This window comes from Myxine glutinosa, chromosome 1 (genome assembly GCF_964187855.1).
Source record: "Myxine glutinosa chromosome 1, kmMyxGlut1.1, whole genome shotgun sequence".
Taxonomy (NCBI): domain Eukaryota; kingdom Metazoa; phylum Chordata; class Myxini; order Myxiniformes; family Myxinidae; genus Myxine; species Myxine glutinosa.
The window spans coordinates 334,576,963-334,595,737 of record NC_136261.1 but is presented as its reverse complement, the minus strand read 5'-3'; the positions used below and the strand labels follow the sequence as shown (position 1 = coordinate 334,595,737).

General features: G+C 52.7%; 1 protein-coding gene and 1 non-coding gene across 2 annotated transcripts in view; one reads left to right on the top strand and one right to left on the bottom strand.

Moving 5' to 3' along the window:
- LOC137412267 (USP6 N-terminal-like protein) overlaps window positions 1-18,775 on the bottom strand; it is a 1,021,586-nt gene that overhangs the window by 564,393 nt on the left and 438,418 nt on the right. The window lies entirely within an intron of this gene.
- Window positions 1,823-1,897, top strand: TRNAT-AGU (transfer RNA threonine (anticodon AGU)). The gene has a single exon. It is a non-coding gene; the product is annotated as a tRNA-Thr (tRNA).

Genomic DNA, 18,775 nt, shown 5'->3' with positions numbered 1-18,775 from the left:
CGCGTGAGGGCCGGGAAACTGGCGAGGAGGCGGGTGAACTCGTCCGCTGCCGGAAGCGTACAAACCAACCTCGCCGGGACCGAACCGCTCAGCAAGCCGCTTGGCGAGCCGCTCGGTGAGCCGCTCAGTGAGCCGCTCATCGAGCTGCTCAGCGCGCAAGCAAGCGAGCTGAACGTTTCGGCCTGGACGAGGCGTCTGTTCTTCACGTCTACCAACAACCCCGTTTGCACAGAGGAAGTCCGCACCGAGCAATGCCATGGGCACTCCGGCCGTTACGAATGACCACTTGAAGCATTGCACTCCGAACCGCAGGGAGAGGCAGCGCTTCCCGAACGTGCGTATGGGTGTTCCGTTGGCTGCAAGCAACGCGGGGCCCAGGCCCGCGGTTCGCTTGTCAGACGTAGAGGCAGGGATAACGCTCACCTGTGCACCTGTGTTGCATAGGAAGCGGCGCCCAGACAAGGTGTCCATTATAAAAAGAAGGCTGCCGGAAAAGCCGACGCTCAAAGCCGCTATCGAGCGTCGGCCCGGGCGTTTCCCGACTTGCCGAATGAGCACGGCGGGCAACACTTCTTTGCCTTGTGGCCGAACCTGGCGTGGAAATGGCACCAGGCTTGCGGCGGGTGTGGTGGAGGCCGCGGCTTTCGCGATGGTGGTGGGCGGGGCGTGGCGGCGGCCACGAGGTGTGCATCAGCCTCGGGATCCACGAGGTGTGGTGCATCAGCATCAGCCTCGAGATCCGCGACGGCCGCACCGAAGCTCGCCCGCGTCTCACAAGCCGCGAAAAACTTGTCGGCCTCGACGGCCAGTACGCGAGGTTCCTTTATGTTGGAACCGGCCAACGCGAGGCATACCTGGGCCAGTAGCTGGCATAGAAAGAGCGCCCGGAATAAAAAAAATCCGGTGCTTTGTCCACCAGTAGCGACAGCATGTGGTCCATTTGGACCGATGGTCACGTGTCGCCGAGTTCGGGAAGGTCCAGGAGACGGTCGGCCCATTCGTCCTCTGTGAGGCCGAACGTGGCGTTGAGGCGACGCTTGAGCGCCTCGTACCTGTGGTCGGCCGGTGGGTTCCGCAGGACGGACATGACTCGGGCGGCTGTGCCGGGCCCGAGGGCGGCGATGACGTGGAAATAGCGCGTCTCGTCCGCCGTTATGCCTCGAAGCCTGAACTGGGCTTCGGCCTGCATGAACCATATCTCAGCCTGAGCCTCCCAAAACTCAGGGAGTTTCACCGCTACCGCGTTGCTGCTTGTCATGGCGCATTCTGTATGTGAGCGTCGGCTGAACTAGTCGGAGGTCACCAATGTAGTGCGGTGCTATGCGCACGACTTGTCTTGCCATTAAAGGAAGCAACAACGTACGTAACCAAAAGCGTCTTTATTCGAAGGATCAAACTATAGCACTGCAGTGCTCGGGGCTGTGAGCCCCGTGTATATCCCGAGGCCACGCCTACCCCTCGGGCGTGGCCGACACCCTCTTGGGGCGTGGAATGATGTCATCGCGCCAGCGAGCCATCGTGTCCACCACAATGGAATAATATTTACCGAAATGAAGAGTGATGTGGCTTTTATTGAATTTCTAAAGATACTGTTTAGATTTTGATGATTTGCGTGTGATATGATTCAACGGATGTTTATATGAATCGTTTAAAATAAATAAACCTTCAATTTCTGATATTTTGCCTTTTCATTTGGGCTTCCCAATTGGAGCCCCGCACGTAGGGAGGGTACCATTGCTTGAAGAAATAGTCACAATTTAAGACAGCGATCAGGAATAATGTCTCCTTTGAGGAGTTGAAACATTAAGGCTAATGTGTATGTGGCATCGTGGCTTAGTTGGTTAAAGTGCCTGTCCAGTAAACAGGATGATCCTGGGTTCAAATCCCAGCAGTGCCTTTTTTTAACCACACTCGGTGGTGTAATCGTTGGAGTGACGAAATTCAGATCATGTCAGAAAGGTAGTTGGCTCAAACAACGTTGGAGTACCATGAAAGACTTCCAAATGGTGACTTCTTTGCTTGATGCTCAGAGCTTGAAAAGGTAAAGCAACCACAGCACAGTCTTGATGGGCCTAATGGACTCCTCCTACCCTGAAGTTTGTTGGCAGGGCATCTTTATCTTCCACGTAATAATACGCTTGATCGTCTGTCTGTGTGTAACATTCCGCTCCACCCATTAGTAGGACCTGAGTGTGGCCTGACTCCACCCACAATTTCAACCTGGAAATCATACAGCCGCCATCTTGGTTCTTACTGCGATGTGAAGTGAATGACATCTTCAGAGCTGTCCCATTCACAATCGTCATGCCCTCCCTATAAGTTTCCGCTTCTCTGTAAAATGACCAGAGTTAAATGGATTTTGATCCGATAACCATCGTGGACCTTGTGAAGATCGGCCTCAATGGTCGAGGCAGCGATTTGTTGTCTGGACACCGCCCAAATAATTATATGGCATTCTCTCAAACAGGGCTTTTCCCGTGGATGTTATTCAGGCCCTTGCTAATAGTTCTCACTATTTTCTCTTGAACAACTCAACAAGGACCAAACACCCACGTCATTATAGAGGTGTTTGTCAGAGTACTTCCTGGAATCCCGCGACATTGTGAAAGAAAACAACCGTCATCATGAACTTTTTACGTTGTGTTTATGCATCAAGAAGAAGATATTTCGTTTCGGGTGTTAAGATCACCACACGTGATATGTTGTTCTTGCTACTTCTTGTTCTTGCACCAGACATCTGGTGAAGAAGTCTTTTGTCACCTGACGTCTTGTAAAGAACAACAGGACACAGCTCAAGAAAATGTGACATTGTGGTGCTGTGCACACACGACTCGATTGCCAGAAAGGTAGGCCACAACGCGTGGATACAAACGAAAGCACTTTATTACAAGCTCGCACATCAGCACTGGGCGGGCTCGACCTTAGAGCCCGCATATATGTCGCAGGAGCTGGGCGACGCGGGGCACGAAGCGGTGGTAAAAATTGACCATGCCCAGGAATTCCTGGAGCCCCTTGATCGTGCGGGGGTGCGGGAAACTCCTGACGGCCTCCACCTTGGCCGGTAAAGGGATGGCCCCGTGCCCGGTGATACGGTGCCCCCAAGAAGTCAATGGCGGTGACGCCGAAACGGCACTTTGCGGGGTTGATGATCAGGCCATGCTGGCCCAGGCGTTCGAAGAGCGTGCGGAGGTGGAGCAGGTGCTCCTCCTGGGACGCGCTCGCGACTAGGATGTCGTCCAAGTAGACGTAGATGAAAGGTAAGTCGCGCAAGACGCTGTCCATGAGCCGCTGGAATGCCTGGGCCGCATTCTTCAACCCAAAAGGCATCCGCAGGAACTCAACGATGCCGAAAGGGGTGATGACGGCCGTCTTTGGGACATCATCCGGTTGTACGGGGACCTGGTGGTAGCCCCGGATGAGGTCCACCTTGGACAAAACGGTCGTGTTTGCCAACCGGGCAGAAAAGTCTTGAATATGCGGGACCAGGTAGCGGTCGGGGGTGGTGGCATCGTTGAGCCAGCGGTAGTCACCGCACGGCCGCCATCCGCTGCCGGGCTTTGGCACAATGTGCAGAAGAGAGGCCCACGCGCTGTTGGAGCGCCGTACGATGCCCAGCCGTTCCAGCGTGGCGAACTCCGCTTTCGCCACGGCGAGCTTCGTGGGGCGTCGGCCGGTGGGCCGACGGTGGGGATATGGTGCTCCACCCCGTGTTTGACGGCCACCGCTGAAAAGGTGGGCCGCGTGAGTGCCGGGAAACTGGCGAGGAGGCGGGTAAACTCATCCGCTGCCGGAAGCGTACAATCTAATCTCGCCGGGATGGAACCACTTAGCAAGCCGCTTGGAAAGCCGCTCAATGAGCCGCTCAGCGAACAAGCGAGCGAGCTGAAGGTTTCGGCCTGGATGAGATGTCGACGCTTAACGTCCACCAACAGCCCATGCGCACAAAGGAAGTCCGCACCGAGCAGGGCCATTAGCACGCTGGCGGTGATGAACGACCATTGGAAATGCTGCCCTCCAAACCGCAGTGAGAGGCAACGCTTCCCGAATGTGCGGATGGTTGTTCCGTTGGCGGCAATCAAAGCGGGGCCCCGGCCCGCGGCTTGCTTGTCGGACACGGAGGCAGGGAGGACGCTTACCTGCGCTCCCGTGTCGCACAGAAAATGATGACCAGACGAGGTGTCCGTGATGAACAGGAGGCTGCCGGAATGGCCGACGCTCATGGCCGCAAGTGAGCACTGGTCCGGTCGTTTCCCGACCCATCAAAAGAACACGGCGGGCGGCACGTTCTAGCCTTGCGGCCGAACCTGGCATGGTAGTAGCACCAGGTTTGCGGCGGCGGCGGCCACGTCGGCTGTGCCGGCGGCGGTGGTGGTGGCGGCGGCGGTAGTGGGCAGGGCGTAGCAGCGGCCACGAGGGAAGCAGGGGGTGCTGGAGCCTCTGCACCGGGATCCACTACGGCAGCACCGTACATCGACCGCGTGTTGCAGGCCGCAAAAAATTTGTCGGCCTCTCCGGCCAGGGCGCGGGGTTCCGTTATTTTGGAACCGGCCAGCGCGAGGCGCACCTGTACAGGTAGCTGGCAGATGAAAAGTGCTCGGAAGAGGAAATCCGGGCGCTGGTCTCTGAGAAGGGACAGCATAAAATCCATCCGAACGGACAGTCGTGCATCGCCGAGGGCGGGAAGGTCCAGGAGGTGGTCGGCGCGTTCGACCTCCGTGAGCCTGAACGTGGTGAGGAGGAGACGTTTGAGTGCCTCGTACTTGTGGTCGCCCGGCGGGCGCCGAAGGATGGACACGACATGGGCGGCAGTGCCGGGCCCGAGGGCGGCGACCACGTGGTAGTACCTGGTCTCGTCCGCCGTGATGCCCTGGAGTTGGAATTGAGCTTTGGCCTGCACAAACCAAACGTCGGCTTGCGCTTCCCAGAACTCCGGGAGTTTGATGGCGACGGCGTTGGTAGCCATGGCGCGTTCGGGGGTCAGCGACGGCTGAACCAGTCGGGGTCACCAGTGTGGTGCTGTGCACACACGACTTGATTGCCAGAAAGGTAGGCCACAACGCGTGGATACAAACGAAAGCACTTTATTACAAGCTCGCACATCAGCACTGGGCGGGCTCGACCTTAGAGCCCGCATATATGTCGCAGGAGCTGGGCGACGCGGGGCACGAAGCGGTGGTAAAAATTGACCATGCCCAGGAATTCCTGGAGCCCCTTGATCGTGCGGGGGTGCGGGAAACTCCTGACGGCCTCCACCTTGGCCGGTAAAGGGATGGCCCCGTGCCCGGTGATACGGTGCCCCCAAGAAGTCAATGGCGGTGACGCCGAAACGGCACTTTGCGGGGTTGATGATCAGGCCATGCTGGCCCAGGCGTTCGAAGAGCGTGCGGAGGTGGAGCAGGTGCTCCTCCTGGGACGCGCTCGCGACTAGGATGTCGTCCAAGTAGACGTAGATGAAAGGTAAGTCGCGCAAGACGCTGTCCATGAGCCGCCGGAACGCCTGGGCCGCATTCTTCAACCCAAAAGGCATCCGCAGGAACTCAACGATGCCGAAAGGGGTGATGACGGCCGTCTTTGGGACATCATCCGGTTGTACGGGGACCTGGTGGTAGCCCCGGATGAGGTCCACCTTGGACAAAACGGTCGTGTTTGCCAACCGGGCAGAAAAGTCTTGAATATGCGAGACCAGGTAGCGGTCGGGGGTGGTGGCATCGTTGAGCCAGCGGTAGTCACCGCACGGCCGCCATCCGCTGCCGGGCTTTGGCACAATGTGCAGAAGAGAGGCCCACGCGCTGTTGGAGCGCCGTACGATGCCCAGCCGTTCCAGCGTGGCGAACTCCGCTTTCGCCACGGCGAGCTTCGTGGGGCGTCGGCCGGTGGGCCGACGGTGGGGATATGGTGCTCCACCCCGTGTTTGACGGCCACCGCTGAAAAGGTGGGCCGCGTGAGTGCCGGGAAACTGGCGAGGAGGCGGGTAAACTCATCCGCTGCCGGAAGCGTACAATCTAATCTCGCCGGGATGGAACCACTTAGCAAGCCGCTTGGAAAGCCGCTCAATGAGCCGCTCAGCGAACAAGCGAGCGAGCTGAAGGTTTCGGCCTGGATGAGATGTCGACGCTTAACGTCCACCAACAGCCCATGCGCACAAAGGAAGTCCGCACCGAGCAGGGCCATTAGCACGCTGGCGGTGATGAACGACCATTGGAAACGCTGCCCTCCAAACCGCAGTGAGAGGCAACGCTTCCCGAATGTGCGGATGGGTGTTCCGTTGGCGGCAATCAAAGCGGGGCCCCGGCCCGCGGCTTGCTTGTCGGACACGGAGGCAGGGAGGACGCTTACCTGCGCTCCCGTGTCGCACAGAAAATGATGACCAGACGAGGTGTCCGTGATGAACAGGAGGCTGCCGGAATGGCCGACGCTCATGGCCGCAAGTGAGCACTGGTCCGGTCGTTTCCCGACCCATCAAAAGAACACGGCGGGCGGCACGTTCTAGCCTTGCGGCCGAACCTGGCATGGTAGTAGCACCAGGTTTGCGGCGGCGGCGGCCACGTCGGCTGTGCCGGCGGCGGTGGTGGTGGCGGCGGCGGTAGTGGGCAGGGCGTAGCAGCGGCCACGAGGGAAGCAGGGGGTGCTGGAGCCTCTGCACCGGGATCCACTACGGCAGCACCGTACATCGACCGCGTGTTGCAGGCCGCAAAAAATTTGTCGGCCTCTCCGGCCAGGGCGCGGGGTTCCGTTATTTTGGAACCGGCCAGCGCGAGGCGCACCTGTACAGGTAGCTGGCAGATGAAAAGTGCTCGGAAGAGGAAATCCGGGCGCTGGTCTCTGAGAAGGGACAGCATAAAATCCATCCGAACGGACAGTCGTGCATCGCCGAGGGCGGGAAGGTCCAGGAGGTGGTCGGCGCGTTCGACCTCCGTGAGCCTGAACGTGGTGAGGAGGAGACGTTTGAGTGCCTCGTACTTGTGGTCACCCGGCGGGCGCCGAAGGATGGACACGACATGGGCGGCAGTGCCGGGCCCGAGGGCGGCGACCACGTGGTAGTACCTGGTCTCGTCCGCCGTGATGCCCTGGAGTTGGAATTGAGCTTTGGCCTGCACAAACCAAACGTCGGCTTGCGCTTCCCAGAACTCCGGGAGTTTGATGGCGACGGCGTTGGTAGCCATGGCGCGTTCGGGGGTCAGCGACGGCTGAACCAGTCGGGGTCACCAGTGTGGTGCTGTGCACACACGACTTGATTGCCAGAAAGGTAGGCCACAATGCGTGGATGCAAACGAAAGCACTTTATTACAAGCTCGCACATCAGCACTGGGCGGGCTCGACCTTAGAGCCCGCATATATGTCCCGAGGCCACGCCTTGCCCCCGGGCATGGCCGAACGGCCGAAAGGCGGGGCATGTATCTCAGTTCCACGCCCGGACGCTCGCGCCACCCACTGGTGCGCGGAATTTATTGACCATTGTGCCCGCCACAACATGTTGTGGAGCTATGCTCTCACGATAAAGCCGGACAAAATGGACGACACCAGGAACGAAGTTTCACTGAGCTATTTATTTCTAGCTCAACTCAAAAGCACTGAAAAGCCCGATAGAACGGGCGGCAATTTTTAACCAAAGTTCACCACACAAAAGCCACGCCTCTCAGGCGGGGCGTGGTATGCAAATCGGTAAGCCACGCCTCTCAACGGGGCGTGGTATGCAAACCATGTGTCCGCCGGGCAAGGCAAGTCCGGGCAAGTCCGGACGAGCCCGGGCAAGTGACCGCCCGCCGGTTACGTCATCGGCCGGTGCAAGGGGATTGTGTAATGCTTCCGGTAACCCGACAATGTGACCATTCCGTGTGTTGTTGCTGGGCGATTTGAGAAAGTGAGAAGACCGTTCTCCAAGTTTGGCATTGTTACATCATATAAACCCAATATAATAATTGAGTGTTTAGGAAATAATGATTTTAGGAAATAATGACAATGATAAGGAAATAGAAAATAATGACAATGTAATAAGAATTTGTTCGGGCGGTGGGCTTGGGATCCTAAGATCATGAGTTCAAATTTCGTTCAGCTGTTGAATTAATAACAGGTGGGGATGACTCAGCCTGTCATCCTTCTGAGATTGGCGAAATGAGTACCAGGGTACGAGGTCCACTCTCAAGGAGGTTGGTGGCAGGACTTGCGCTCCGGCAGGTAAAAACACCTCATTCCGTAGCACACACATTGGTGTGTGTCGGGATGGTGCTGAGGAGTCGTCCAAGGACGCAGCGACGTGCTGATCCAGCGTACACTCCCATATATATATATATATATATATATATATATATATATATATATATATATATATTGTTACAGACGTGGCTTAGATGTTATTTTACCGAGCGGTTTTGGTATGACCACGTCTGCACAAGTTACCCGATTATACTCGAACGTTGACTAGTCGCGCTATGCTAGGTCAATAAAGGAAAAGGACACACAGCTGGAATTCAAATGACACGACACCAAGGGTTCAGTTCTCAAGACCTCCGGAGGAGGTTATATTAAGGCGGAAGGTTAGATTACAAGGACGAGAGGTACAGCATAGTAAGGTGGGCACTTAAACACAATCTTATATTATTCCCAACAGACGACAGATAAACGGGACAAAGCTGACTCACACGGGGATTGATGGCAAGGAGAGGCGGGTCTCGATGGCTCCAGGTGCACCTGGGCTCAGGGCAGGATCGACCCGGTCCGGTCTAGAGATGCGGGGAGGTCGCACCGCGCTCGAGGTGGCGTCTTGTCGTCTCAAGCTGGGGGCGCATCTGACGTCACGTCCGCTACGTGGCCGCGTATATCCGGCGGGGAGTGACACGCCCTCGGCTCGTTAGCTCCGCCCCAGATGGAAGCGGCACGTCGCTTCTCATTGGGTGCGTGCGGGGGGGTTACCGGCTCCGCCCTTGACGAGGAGCTGACAAGGAGCCCCTTCGTGGTAACCCCGTGGAGCGCATGGTCCGGAGCGTCGTTGTTGTTGTAATTGTTGTTGTAATTGTTGTTATTGTTGTTGTTTGGGGAAGAAGATGGGAGGAGGTATGGAAAAGGTCCTAAACTCACTACTGGTGCCATATAATCACATTCTGGTGCAACGAAGAGTCATAATTAATGGAAACGAGTCCTTAACTGACATAGACTAAGAATAACTAGCAAGATGTCCGAAAGTTGTCTACGTGTGGTGCGGTGGACCTGGGCACGACATTTAATGGGGGAAAAAGGGGAAGGTCGGTCCTACAGAGTGTTGTTTACAGACAATGGGACTAGGGAATGGGGGATTGGGGATAGTTGGGGAGTATTGGGGAAATAGGGGAAAAGCGGATATGGAGGCCAAATTCCATATTCGCAACATTGCACCCTTCTCTACCCTCGGGGCGTCCCGACCCGATAAATTTTTACCTACTTTAGTGTGGCACGCAATGTAGTTCCCTCTACTATTAACTCTACCCTGAGTGCGACAGTTTTACAGATATTCACAAATGAGTAAATATGTCCCCCTGCGACGTTGCACCCTTCTCCTCACAGAAACACACCCACAGGATAACCGAATCCGGAAAGAATCCTCAAACTAAACATACAGCCGGTAGGGAGCATTATTTACAAGACTACGCTGATATTTACACTACGATCCAGGACCTGTTTTTGGAGGAACACATGCAGATGTTATGCACAGAGAGAGCACGCATGCCAGCTTCGATACACCAACCCACGAGTGCTCTGTGGCCTACGGCCTTTAATAATGTGCAGAGCACCCTTTCCAAGCATCAAGCACCACCCCATCACACAGTGAGCACCATCCGGTGCACCAATAAAGTGTTTATGAATCATTGTGTGGCTGCTGCTGGTCTTGCCTTCATGTGGTGCACTTGGCCTTCTTACTTCTCTCAAAAAAATAAAGAAAGGCGCCAACCGCGTCCATTTCTATATTGTGGCCGTCAGGGGGCCAACTGTTAGTGGTTCACCTTGTATGGCATCGGTGCCACGTTGACCCATAGGTCCATCCATGGGTGGTGCTTGGCCGCAAAAGAACTGCGGTCCATTGTGGGTGGCCACAAACATTGCGGTCCATATGGTGTATCGATCCAAGCAGCAAGCAGCGAAAGTGCAGGCCCACAACTGCGGAGCAAGCACCTCTCTCTCCTCTCTCTCTGTACCCCAAAGCCAGATCCTCGGAGGTGGGAGACAAAGAAGCAGACAAGTGAGTAAGGTGGTAAGGGCGCAAAAGTGCACGCAATACAAGATGATGCACACTGGGGGCACATGGGAACCAGGTGAGACAGGTACGTTCCTATCGTACGCCCCCCCCCCCCCCACCAGGTAACCTACATGGCCCCTCCCTTACCCCTTACTGTATCCACAAAACACAACACTACCCATAAACATCTACTTTACAAATCAACAAACATCCCTACTGTCTTCCCCGTTCCTCCCATAAACCAAATTCGTCTTCTCTCCCTCCTAACCAATCAAATTTGCCATTTTCAACTTTCATCAAAATTTGCCATCTCCAACTCAACATCATAATTTGCCATCACCAATTCATCATCAGTCCCTCCTAAGGAGGGAGAGATGGAATCACCCCAATGTCTCATCCACGTCGTGATGCGTCTCACAAATCCACAGCAATCTCATTTCCTGCAACAAAACAAAGAAAACACAGGTGTGGAGTCCTCATCATCACCACAGGCAAGTGGCTGCGTATGGTGCGACAGGTTCATCAATCCTAACTATTTCCTAAGTGACTTTAACAACTTTACACTACCCGGGGTCTTTCTCCGGCCAAACCATTGGCCCTCTTACACTATGGGTTCTAAAAACCAATTCCCATTGGCCAAACTGTGGTGCTTTTCAATTTGGGGTCTCACTCCCCCGATTCATCTCCCGGTGCCCTCGTACAATTTCTGGGCTGCGACGTGTACCTCTCCCAGTGGGTCTACCCACCTGCACACCTCCACCACTGCAGTTGCCTCCGAGCTTACCTGCTCCTTACCCTAACCTAACTACCTGGGGAAGGCCCTCTGGCACTCTCCCCACTCGGTGCCCTCTCTGGCACTGGGCTACCCGGGTCCATCCTCCGGATCCTCGGGCCCCATCCACAACTCTACCGGCTCCCAGAGCCCACCTGCGGCCTCACCTGGCCGACATCCTCACAGTGGTGGAGTGCCCAACCAACTACACACACTAACAGGCTACACGCCCAGCCATTTCCACAACTCTAATGCACCCATCCACAACACCATTCTGTCACCGCACCACAGATGCCAATATCCAATCACAATTTACCTGTACCCTCTACCTAACACTTACACTACCCGCCCCGGGTATTCGTGAAAGGGGTCCACTCTTCCCCCATCCACACCTTCGCACCATGCACACCACTCCGTACCACTTACTCCAACTCTCTCCACACACCTGTACTTGCACACCTGTGCTCTCACACCTGGTGCCACCTGCACCCTTCTCTCCCCAAGCGCATTCGCGCTGATCCACACACTCACTACTCATACACTGCTCCACACACCTGTCCAGTTGCACACCTGTGCAATCACACCTGTTCAATTCTCACACACACAGCATCATCTCAGCTAACTACTCCCTTCTGAAACTTGCGCTTCCCAGTCGTCCCTTTAAACTATTGCGCTCCCACGTCATTATCATCCATACTAATCTACCTGCGTCCCCACTACAGGTATGAGTCACTAACTAATCTTAACGTCACCTAATGTCATCTTCTAGGGCCCTATCAATATAACCTAACCCACCCGGGCTAGTTTTCACTGCCATACACCCCATAAACTATTGCTCCTTTGCCCCCCATATGGGAAGGATGGTGGATTTGCCATCCCACCACATCGGGGGTCTCTCACTACCAATTTTGCACATCAAATTTCAACAAATTAAAAATTTGGCCAATCACTGCCCATCATCTGCCAATCACTACTGCCAATCCCTTGCCAATCATCAAATTTTGTTTTTCTCTAATTTTGGGTCCAAAACACTAACCTCATCACCCAGTCTACTCACTAATGCCTCTCGGTGCGCCAATCCCTGTCCAAAGCCAGGCTTCGTAAAGCCAAGCCATGAATGCTGGTTGTTTTGTGCCAGCGGCTGGATGCGTCCGGCACTCGGTGCAGGGACGGGGGCTTACCCGGGCCGAGATTCCACGCATCACCTCGGCGTGGAGCCATCCAATGTCCCGATCTCGACCTGCCGGCACGTCTCAACAAAACGTGGTCGCCATAACGACCCTTCCTATCGGGCTGCCCGCTCCGCCTAGTGGAGCACGGACGCGGCCGTTCAAAGCGAGGCCCAGCACGCACCGAGGGCCCGATTCGGCTATAAGTCGTTCTAAACTCTATCCCGTCTAACGTCGATGCTTCACCTGGACGCTTACACCCCGCAGCCCGTTCCTTGCTCACACATCCAGCCGTGCCCATGCTCCTCGTACCTTTCCTTACACACCCAGGTACACCCATTCCACTCACAGCCTTGGTCACACACCTGACCACCGAACACTTTGGCACACATTCGTCGCTCGCACACCTCACCAATACACCTCTTCGCGCCCCCTCCTCGGTCACCTCCTCTGTGACAATCACAGGTGTGCTCTCATTCGCACACCCAACCACGTGCCTCACCACCAACTCCAGCGTGCATTCCCACTCACGCTCTACCATTCCAGGTGTGCATCCTTCCATCCCAGGTGTACATCCTCGCTCACCTGTCACAACTAACTCACGCTCCATGTCACTCTCACTACTTTCACCTCCATTCCTGACAGCGCACTCACCCTTACTCTTGACAGCGCACTCTTTCCTCGTGCACCTGTCCGTCACACACCTTTCTCGCGCACACTCTCCCGTTACACCCTCTGTAACACTCACCACAGGTGGACACTCTTCCTTACTTCTGACAGCGCACTCTTTCCTCATGCACCTGTCCGTCACACACCTTTCTCGCGCACACTCTCCCGTCACACCCTCTGTAACACTCACCACAGCACGCTTCCATGTGCTCCCTCGCACACGCGCTACGACCGACTCACTCTCGCCAGCACCCTCACTCCTTGGCACACACTTTTTCCTCACACACCCCAGAGTCGGACTTTCTTGCACACCTCCTTTTTCGCACACCAGACCTTTCGCACACTTCACCCACGGCCTCTCACGAACACCCGGGTCTATCTCGACCCCCAAGCTTATTAAATCCCCTGGCGCATCATACGCACGACCATATTGGTCACCACTTACACCGGGTCCTCTTCCTCTTCGCTTCTCCTCCATCACCTGCGAATCCCTCATCCGGTTAATGAGCACATCATCACGATCCAAACACAGACTTTGGACCAATTCTTTTATCTCCTCTTTTATCTCTTTCTTATCCCCTCTCCGTCGCTTCTTAATTTCACTCATCCCTTCTTCCACTTCTTCTAATTTGTGCTTCACCTCTTTTATTCCCCGGTACGTCTCCTCAAGCTCATCCTCTAAGGCTACCTTGACCGTTTCCATGTGCGTCCTCACCTGCCGGTCCTTCGTCTCCATTACCTCTATCACCTCGTCCAACCTCGTTGTCAGTCCCTCACGTACCATCTGACATTCCCTCTTCGTCGCTACCAAGTCATTTTTTAGTTCTTTCTGTGTTACTTTTAACCCTCCTAATACCGCAGTGTTCCTTTGAACCTGCTCCACTAACTCCGTCTGTCCCACCGTCAGCTGCTCCACCTCCTGCGTCAGGTCCTCTATGCCCCCTTGTAACTTTACAGTCCCCTTTCTCACCTCCTTCTCCATGTGCTCCTTACAGTGCCTCACCTCCTCGCGCACTCCTCCGACCTCCTCACTCACTCCTCCTCTGATCTCCTCTCCCATCACTTGCATCTCCTGCCCAGATGCCACCCTCATCTGCTCCATTTCCTCCCTGTGAGCATCCAGTTTGGTTTCTACCCCCATTCTGACCCCCTCTATCTGCTGCCCCATTTGGTTAACTTCCCTTTCCGCTTGGTCCCTCATGTCCCTCAATTTGCCTTCCATCCTGTTTTCTAACCCCTCTAACCCATTTTTCACTCCCTCTATCTGATTCTCTTGAGCGGTCATTCTGTTTTCTACCCCCGTTAACCCATTTCTCACCTCTTTTATCCCATCGTCTAACCCCTCAAAATTTTTGTCTACCTTCTCACCAGTACCCCTCGCTTCGTCCCTCATTACCCCCATTTGCTCACTCTGAGCATCCATCCAGTTCTCCAATCGCTCACTATTCTGGGCCATAAGGGCCTTCATTTTCTCCATAAATAGGCCCCAATCCATCGGCGGCGCTGCCACGGTCGCGGGCGTGGACGCCGTGGCCATCTGCGAGGCGCCATTTTGCGCGCCCGCTACTTCGTGCGTGACGGCGCTATTTTGCGAACCTGCTACCCTCACTGCTTCGCTCTCCTCTTGTCCCTCAATTTGGTCCTGGATCGACCCTGCCTCACTCTCCTTTACCGGAACCCAGCCGTCTTGGTCTGCCATAGCGCGACTTTCAAAATTCGGGATTTTATTTCCGTATAACAAAATCAAATTTCGCCGTTATAATTTCGTTGAGCGCAGTAAATGCGCTCCGAATCGATTCTAACTCCCTGATTTGGGCCTAACAACGCGCGGGAAACGCGCTCCGAATCGATTCTAATTGTTACAAATTTGGGCCTAATAAATTTAGTCCCGGGTTCGAATTCCACTCCTCGACACCAATTGTTACAGACGTGGCTTAGATGTTATTTTACCGAGCGGTTTTGGTATGACCACGTCTGCACAAGTTACCCGATTATACTCGAACGTTGACTAGTCGCGCTATGCTAGGTCAATAAAGGAAAAGGACACACAGCTGGAATTCAAATGACACGACACCAAGGGTTCAGTTCTCAAGACCTCCAGAGGAGGTTATATTAAGGCGGAAGGTTAGATTACAAGGACGAGAGGTACAGCATAGTAAGGTGGGCACTTAAACACAATCTTATATTATTCCCAACAGACGACAGATAAACGGGACAAAGCTGACTCACACGGGGATTGATGGCAAGGAGAGGCGGGTCTCGATGGCTCCAGGTGCACCTGGGCTCAGGGCAGGATCGACCCGGTCCGGTCTAGAGATGCGGGGAGGTCGCACCGCGCTCGAGGTGGCGTCTTGTCGTCTCAAGCTGGGGGCGCATCTGACGTCACGTCCGCTACGTGGCCGCGTATATCCGGCGGGGAGTGACACGCCCTCGGCTCGTTAGCTCCGCCCCAGATGGAAGCGGCACGTCGCTTCTCATTGGGTGCGTGCAGGGGGGTTACCGGCTCCGCCCTTGACGAGGAGCTGACAAGGAGCCCCTTCGTGGTAACCCCGTGGAGCGCATGGTCCGGAGCGTCGTTGTTGTTGTAATTGTTGTTGTAATTGTTGTTATTGTTGTTGTTTGGGGAAGAAGATGGGAGGAGGTATGGAAAAGGTCCTAAACTCACTACTGGTGCCATATAATCACATTCTGGTGCAACGAAGAGTCATAATTAATGGAAACGAGTCCTTAACTGACATAGACTAAGAATAACTAGCAAGATGTCCGAAAGTTGTCTACGTGTGGTGCGGTGGACCTGGGCACGACATTTAATGGGGGAAAAAGGGGAAGGTCGGTTCTACAGAGTGTTGTTTACAGACAATGGGACTAGGGAATGGGGGATTGGGGATAGTTGGGGAGTATTGGGGAAATAGGGGAAAAGCGGATATGGAGGCCAAATTCCATATTCGCAACAATATATATATATATATATATATATATATATATATATATATATATATATATATATATATATATGTATGTATGTATGTACACACAATCACGTGAAGAAGCTAGTACACCCCATGTAAAGTTTTGACTTTTTCAACATATTTCAACATACAGCTATTTGATCTTCATTTCAACAATATTGAGAGATAAAGGTGATATAATATAACAAATTTCATGAAACATTTACATTTTGTAGTCCATTGTATAATTTAAATAAACATAAATGCAAATTTCACATGTGGAAAAAGTAAGTACACCCTTGGCTCTAATATGTGGTATTGCCCCCTTTGGCAGAAACAACCTCAAGTAGGCGTTTCTTATAACTGTCTACCAGTCATTGACATCGACTGGGAGAAATTTTTGCCCACTACTCCATGCAGAATTATTTCAGCTGTGCGATGGTTGAGGGGTTTCTTGCATGTGCAGCTCGTTGCAAATCCCCCCACAACATCTCGATGGGATTTAGATCTGGGCTTTGACTTGACCATTCCAGAACCCTCCATTTCTTTCTTTTCAGGCATTCCTTTGTGGAATTACTGGTATGTTTCGGGTCATTGTCATGTTGCAAGGTCCACCTTCGGTTGAGCTTCAACTTTCCGACAGATGGCCTCACATTATCCTCAAGCACCCTCTGGTACAATGAAGAATTCATAGTGGATTATATGATGGTGAGCTGCCCACGCCCTGATGCAGCAAAGCTGCCCCAAACCATAATATTTCCACAACCATGCTTTACAGTTGGTATCAGGTTCTTGTGGTCAAATGCTGTCTTTGGTTTTCGCCAAACATGTCTTCTGGTACTGTGGCCAAATAGCTCTACCTTTGACTCAGCTGTCCAGAGCACATTGTTCCAGAAGTGCTGGTCTTTGCCTGGGTGTTCATTGGCAAACTTTAGTCTCACCCTGATGTTCTTTCTGGACAGCAAAGGTTTGCTGCTGGCACACCTCCCATGTAGATCAAATTTGTGCAGCCTCTTTCTCATGATAGACTCGTGCACTTTGACATCAACAGTGGCAAGAGCTGCCTGTTGGTCCCGTGATGACATTCTGGGGTTCTTAGAGACTTCTTTCAGCATCCTGTGGTCTGCTCTCGAGCTGAACTTGCTGGGGCAGCCTGGCCTGAACAAGTTGGCAGTTGTTTGGAATCTTCTCCATTTGTAGATGATCTTCTGGAAAGTCGAATGATTGATTTCAAATTGTTTGGAGATCTTTTTAAATCCCTTCCCAGACTCGTAGGCATGTATAACCTTCTTTCAGAAGGCCTCAGAGAGCTCTTTTGATCTAGGCATGGTGCTGCCGCACACTTCAACAACAAATAGCAAACCAAACTAAATGTCTGAGGTTTAAATAAGACAGGTTCCTCCAAGATCCTCTCTAATGATGTTCTGATCATTTGCACCTGAGCTGGTGCACCTGATTCTAATTTTAGGTATTTGAAGTAGTGATAAATGTTGGGGTGTATTTACTTTTTCCACATGTGAAATTTGCATTTATGTTTATTTAAATTATACAATGGTCTACAAAATGTCAATGTTTCATGATATTTGTTATATTATATCACCTTTATCTATCAATATTGTTGAAATGAAGATCAAATAGCTGTATGTTGAACTATATTAAAAAAGTCAAAACTTTACATGGGGTGTACTTACTTTTTCACGTGACTGTATATATGAGAATAAAACCTGTCAAAAATGACGGTTGGACCAATGACGGGTTGGAATGGGTGTGCATATATAATTTTTATTTGTTAGACATCCCTCAGGCGTAAATGAACATTCCATTTACCATGTGCAGCAAATTTCACCTCCCTGTGCCTTGTATTTATTGTGATTTAAAAAAAATACCACTTCGGTACACCGACCTTGAGGCTCATTTTGCAAGCCACTGTCTACAATTCCAATGTAAGAGGCATATTTACTCTTCTTTTGGGTCTTCAGAGTCCTTGGGGTCTTTTGGGTCTTCAGTGTCTTCAGTGTCATTTGTGTCTTTTGGGCCTTTTGGATCTTCTGGTTCATCGGTGTCTTTTGGGTCATTTGAGCCATTTGAGTCTTTTGGGTGTTCTAGGTGTCGTGGAGGTGTGTAGGGACTCAAGATGCCAATGGTCGGAAACAGGTTTTACAAAAGGTCATGACTTTATTAACTGGTTGTTCACTTCATTCCAATACCAAATAACTACCGTTTAACTCAATGGACCAGGTAACTCTATCCTGATAGTCCCTCTTTCGTGGCCGATGTCTTCTCCGCAGCGCCATACTCGTGGTACGCGTTCATTCCGTCGGGCAGGGCTTCTGAAGATGAGTGCTCCTTGACTCAAAGTCTCTTCTGTTTATATGGGCAAACTTCAGTTAATCCTCTGTGCGCTGAAATCGTAATCTCTTCTCTGCAGCAATGTTACTCAGTCATCCTGCTCGCCTTCCTGGCACCAACTCGCTCCTCCCTGCTGGGAATTTGCTTCATCCTCTTTGCATCCCGATGAAAGACAATAGTACGGGCTTGGGAATGTGTGTTAGCCCGGGGTCGTGCTAAAGCTACACAACAGGACTCCCAGCTTCGACAGGGCGAGATGCATTCCTGACATTCTTACGACCACCTGCTCGTACCTTGGTTCGTTACCAGTTCCAACCAATGAGTTACACTGAGTTACACTTCCACAATTCCCTCATCTTTTTATCTTGCCAAAACGAAGTTTTTGCAAGATGTATTAGTCAGCTTGTATGTTTGTTTGTTTTTTTGTTTGTGGTTAATCATTTTTTTTTCACGTTTAGATCACTCTGTAGACCACAGTTATTATTGGAAACTCCTGTAACTTCGCATATCAGAGTCCTATAGAGATACCCTTCAGCACACAAAATTTTGAAGGTCAAGGTCAAAGGTCAAGGTCACTTTGTGGTCAATCATGGAGGTCGACGAAACACTAATTTTTTGAGTAACTTTGATCGGATCGTCTCCAAACTTCATGGGAATCTAG